General features: G+C 31.7%; 1 pseudogene; it reads left to right on the top strand.

The window, feature by feature from the left end:
- Positions 1-5,741: 5,741 nt before the first annotated feature.
- Positions 5,742-5,860, top strand: LOC112475933 (annotated as a pseudogene).
- The last annotated feature ends 580 nt before the right edge of the window (positions 5,861-6,440 follow it).

Raw genomic sequence — 6,440 nt, 5'->3', positions numbered from 1 at the left:
GTTTAGGGTAGCATAATTGTAAGAGGTGAAGACAAGGATACAAATCTTATCTGAGTCTCTAAAGTTCGTGCTTTTTTTTTTTTTTTAAACCACTATACTGCCTTTCTAATCTGCAGATTCGCCCATTCCTAACTCCTTCCTTAAACAACTATTTATCACCAGGCAAATTCAAGGCACTAAAACTCAGTAGAAATCTCTGTCCTCATGGAACTAATATCCCAGTAAAGATACAATGTAATAAGCAAAAATGTAAAATGCATAGTGTGTTAGATGGTAGAAAGTGTTATGGTGAAATGTTAAATATGGCAAGTGTCTACAGAGCACAGAGGATTTAAACATCTTAATAAAATGGCCATGGAAGCCTCACAGAGAAGATGGCATCTGACACAAGACATAAAAAAATGCAGGGCAAACCATATCTATTGCCATTTTCAGTAATAATGAAACAATCTACTGCAACTGAAACTGAACAAGGAAATGACCAAGGAAGAGAAGAGAAATTCATAGAAAAACTGGAAGAGTCCATACGATGTAGGATCTATGAAACGTTTGTACAAACTCCGGCTTTTACAATAAGTGCAATGAGTATAAGTTAGAAAGTTTTATGCACAAGGGTGACAAAATCTGATTTATATTTTAAAATGCTGTTCAGAATATGCTAAAGGGTGCCTGATGCAATGTTGAAGCCAACTATTTGTAGGCCACTGTCATAACCTGGATGATAAACAATGGCAGCTAGTATCACAATGCTAGTAGTGGAAGTAGTAAAACGTGGTCAGAATCTCACTATTGTGTTGATATAATCAATGGGAAGTGATGATGGATAGGTTCTGAGGTGTGAGAGAAAATGGATTTCATGTTTTTTGGACTGAGAAATCTCATTGGTTGAATATTCAAAATTAAGTTGTTATTTAAAATCATATAGGAATGTCAATGAAAATGTGGCCAAAGGGGAGGCAGAGGGGAAGGGGAAATAACTTCCTATTTTGTAACCAAAGCTCTTTTCCATTGTTTAAAGATGGGATTTAGATAGAGGAAACAACGAATGGGTTTGGGACATAATTATACACCGTCCAAGCTCATTGACAGATTTATTGACTTAAATGTGATAGAGCAGTGAAATGGAAAGAAAAAGAGAAAGAAATTCTGGAAACCAAGACATTAGATTTATTCCCTCCACAAAAAGGATAGACAATTTTTATAAAGTGATAAAATGTGCCAAATGCTTTTATTTGCATTATCTCATTCTCCTACCAAATCTTACGAAGTCAACATTATTTTCATTTGTATATATGAGAAAAATCATGACTCTGGGAGTTTAAAATTTTTCATGAGAAAGCCAATATGTGCACCATAGAAACCTAAGTAAGCTATTCAAACTTATGGAATTAAGTTTTCTGATATTTTATATTGAGAGTACACGACAAGATCAAATTAGAGTTGAAATATTTCACTTATGCTTAATATATACATATATATGATTTCAAAATGTGAATTAATCCCAAATATCTTTTTATTATTTCAGTAGACATAGAAAGTTTAACAGATGTCTGATAAAATATGACAATGAAGTACCAATTTCCTCTAAAAGTGAAAGAGACTGCTACTCTCAGAGTATTTCTAATGAGTATACAGAGGGAAAGTATTTTGGCTCATTTAGTTCTGTAAAATCTCTCTTGTACATAATTCAAATTTCTTTTTTGCCCATAGGAATAGTGGGGCAGGTATGCATTAATTCATGTCATAGTACAAGAATAGGTACTAATAAAATGCTGGCATTTTCCAAATTGCCAGTATAAAGAATTGTCAGAAGAACATGAGTATTATCTTCAGATTCTCCAAGGGGTTAACCTTTATGTTATCTTTTAAATATGAATTATGTATTAGCTTCTCATATTTCCATATATAAAACTTTGTGCCTTGGTCCTGTTCCTCGGGATGACCTTGATGTAATCAGAGATAATAGTGTTCTTTACCAAAGACATTAATCAATAACTTTATAATATGAAGCATTATGAATATTTAATAGCTTCAGCTTGAATAATTCAAATTTTGTATCGCTAAAAAATAAAGTCAGTTGAGTGAATGAGATTTCTTTATCCTCTGAATTCCTATTATATTTACTACTTCTTATTTGAAAAAAAGCATGGAATTATATATGTTGGTGACATAATGCATCCTTTGCTTTTTTTCCATGTATATATAATTTTCAGCCGATTTTAGTTCCATTGCTGAATGTGAGCATCACTTTTGGTGAGTCCAAAATTCAAGCAAGAGTTCATGTGGAAAGTAGTAGCCTTAATTCAGTGAAAGATACCCTGTTAAAAATATATCTTAAATTTTTAATAGGTGAGAGCATCAAATAACTATTTCAAAATAAAAATACAGAATCATAAATGCCTAATAAAATTGTGTTGAAGTCTTAAAAGGGGAAAATAAACTATAATTGCAGATAAGATTGAAATCCAGTGTGTAACTCATCTAAGAAAAGGCTTGTGGAATTTCATTAAAATAGAATGTCAAATATGAAATATGTAGAAAACTTATTAATAAATGGAAATATATGTATATGTACATATGCTATATATGTGCATATATTTATTCTGAGCCATATATGAAATATATTCATTCTAAGCCATATAAGAAATATATGTATATGTACATATGCTACATATGTGCATATATTCATTCTAAGCCATTCTAAGTCATTGTGTTCTGAAAAAAATTATTTTAAATATTTTGGAATTAATCAATTCTAATTTTTTTTTTTTTTTTTTTTTTAGCAAAAGCAAATTAACATTGCCCAGGGTGGAAAATAAATGTCAGCTATTGAGTGGATTTATACATAAGCACACAATAATACTACTCCCTCAGTAATGTGTTCCAAGTTTTTTGGTAAAAATTTAATTAAATCGGGAATCTGAATGTGTTGTAGGAATATGAATATACAAAAAAATAATCATAGTTCACTAAAATGTTTTATTTGCATATAAAAATTGTTTGTGAAGATGCTCTGGGAGTCTGCATTGCCTATGGAGAGCCAACTGTGCATACATCCACTAGTTCTTTAAGCTCAGTGAAACTGATATTAGTACCAATTTACACATCAATAAGAAGATACATATATAATTTGCAGCAGTCAAAACAATATTTCATATCTTAGTTTTAGGCAAAGGAAACTTACAAAGGACAGAAAATTATAAGGTCCTCTTAATAGATGTTAGAAATGTAACTAAAGAAGATGAAAATAAAAGTAATAAAGAAAGGCATTTTGGGTGTAGATGTAAGAAATGTAATTAAAGAAGATGGAAATTCAAATAACAAGGAAAAGCTCTGAGTATAGAATCACTATGCTTCTCAGGAGCATGCATTCAAAGTGCTCGCTGCACCTTTTGTGGTAATGTAGACTGCAGGTAAGCCTGCAGCATTACAAAGTGCCTTCCCTGGTTCAGGATATTCTGAGCAGTTCATCATGTGGTACAGGGAAGATGGGGGCAAGGGTGGGACAAGAGAGAGATTGGGGAGGGAGGGAGAGAGAAAGAGAGAAAGAGAGAAAGGGAGAGAAAGAGAAAGAGAAAGAGAAGAAGAAGAAGAAGAAGAAGAAGAAGAAGAAGAAGAAGAAGAAGAGAAATTCATGAGGAAGAAGAAGAAGAAAAAAGAGAGAGAGAAAGAAGAAGAAGAAGAGGAGGAGGAGAAGGTGGAGGAGGAGGAGGAGGAGGAGGAGGAGGGAGGGAATGTGATTCACATGCACACGTGTGAAATAGAACAACACAGAAAAATTTCCTTCTTCCAGCTCCTCACTTCTGCTCTACTATTAGTGAAAAGTGAAACCAAACCAAAAACTAGAGTACATCAGTTTTGTTTGTTTTCTTGAAAATTTTATATGTGGGAAAGTTCAAGCCGAAGAAGCAAATTAGCAAATTTATCTGGGCAGAAGGACACATGCTAATTTCCGCAAATTGTCTTTATAAAGTGGAAGAGGAGATCAAATACATGACTTCCATTAAAGAGAATCACTAAAGACAAAAATGACCCTTTGTAATGAATCTAAGTGTTCATCAGAGGATTTATCTCCTTGTTGCAGGTTTTTGGAAATGGGCTATATTGTTTGTATCATAGCTGATAAATATTGCCACAACAAGGTATTTTCAAGCCAGCTCCAAGTGACCTAAAATTCTTTTATTTATTATTAAGAGGAATGCCTAAGACAAATCCTATGGTAAAAACAGATTTACTGTCTCTGCTATTCCCCTGTGCTATTTCTCATATGTTACCATTGATATGTAGTATCCATTCTTCGCAACAATGGCTTTGCTGGAGTAAATTAGTATCTCATTGTCCTTCTCTGTCCGTTTTGCATTATAACGTTTCTAAGCAAACTTTTATAGTTCTTTTAAAGAATTATAGCAGGTCTTTAAATAAAAACAAAGTTAAAGAAAAAATCTTAGACATAGTTACAAATCCTTTCTAAGTAGAATTTTAGGTAAAATATGTTTTCTTCTGTTTTTAAGAAAAATATGTGGTATTGCAATATTACCTAAAGCTCATTTGTCTTGACAAAAAGCAAGACTGGACTAGGTACAATCTAAAGTAGACATTGAGACAAAAACAACGAAAGCAAAACTAAGAAAAAGAATAATTTATTTTATATTTCTTTTCATTACAATAGTTTATACTATGATAATATATTAATCACTTTCAAAGCCCTTCTACTGTCTGCGGAAAATGAAAACTTTTCATTGTATTGGGATATTATCTTAAAGGGTAATAAGCACATACAATTGAATGAAATTGTTGGGTCATGAAGATCAACAATAGATAATGCCAACTTTCCATTTTTACTAGCACATGCTATCTCCATCAGCAACATATTAGTTATTATCAGTCCTATTAATGCAACCTGATGAGTATGTAATGTTATCTCCTTTAGGTTGTTTTTTTCATGGTGACTACATTTTTTTATTTCCCTTGTGATTAATGAAACCTTTTCATACATTGTTTGGCAATTTGGATATCCTGTTCATTTAAGGTCTTCATCAAGCATCTTGTTCAGTGCTTATGGGATTCTCTGTATTTGTTTATTGATTTGTAGGTCTTTACATATTTTTCTGAATATGAACCTTTGTCAATTATATGTTTTGCAAATATTGTTTCTCAATTTGTGGTTTGAATAATTACACATATAGCTATATATGTAACATACATATCTATATTTATATAGATATAGATGTGCATACGTGTGCTTAATTGACATAATACTATTTATTGAACAAACCACCATTTTCCTACTGCCATTTATCAAATTTCCACATGTGTTAATGTTTCTGGACTCCCTATTCTGTACCATTAATTTCTGTGCTTATCCTCAGACTAAAATATATCTTCCTGATTTATTTTCCAATAAACATGACAGCCATTAGAATCATCTACCAATATTTCTTTTAAATTATTACCTTCATATTATTTACTCTTTATATCCACACACACACCAAAAAAAAAAAAGTTGTCATTTTTGTTTGTGATTGAACTACATGTTTAGAATAATCTGAACAAATTTATACCTAACGATATTGAACCCTTAATTGAAGGAATATGATGTTGTTCTCTATTTATTTAGATCTTTTCAAATGTACATCAGTAAGTTTTATAGTCTTTAGTGCAGAGCATCTGTACATTAATATGAATATATGCCGTGCTTCTTGTTTACTGTCAATGGTATCTTTCCTTCACATTTGTTTCTGGGCTATGGCCTTGCCACCCTGAACAAGCCCAATCCTGTCTGATCTTGGAAGCTAAGCAGGGTCGGGCCTGGTTAGTACTTGAATGGGAGACTACCTAGGAAGACTAGGTGCTGTGGGCCTAAAAAAAAGGTCCTTGCAATCTGTGAGGTCAACCAAGGGTTGCCTCGCCTAAAAAACAAAACAAACAAACAAAAAAATACATTTGTTTTTGGTAGTATAGAGTCGGTCAACTGATTTTTGCTTATCAGTTTTATATTCAGAAACATAGATAAGTTCATTTTATAAATCTAGTGGTATATGAGTAACTTATTTTAACTTTTCATTAATATTACATTGCCTACTTCTAATTTCTTGCCTTATTTTACTGTCCATGTGTTCTAAACACAAGTCTACTAGAGATGGTAGTAACAGGCTTCTTTATCTTCTTCCTTTGTTTGAAGAGCAAAATTATTTCACATTAGTATGATTTTTTTTTCATGGATTTGTAAGTATCTTTTATCAGGTTATGGAAATTCCCCTCAGTTACTAGTTTATTATTTTTTCATGTTTTTTAATTTTAAAAAAATATTTATTTTATTATTAATTTCAAATGTACAGTACATTGGGTAGATATTTATATAGTTTATAAATGATCTCCTTGATTAGTTTATTTTTTTATTAAGACTGGTAAATAAATTTTATCTAATATGTCACTAGTGT

Source organism: Pteropus alecto, unplaced genomic scaffold (genome assembly GCF_000325575.1).
Source record: "Pteropus alecto unplaced genomic scaffold, ASM32557v1 scaffold152, whole genome shotgun sequence".
Lineage (NCBI taxonomy): Eukaryota > Metazoa > Chordata > Mammalia > Chiroptera > Pteropodidae > Pteropus > Pteropus alecto.
This window is presented reverse-complemented; position numbering and strand designations above follow the sequence as displayed.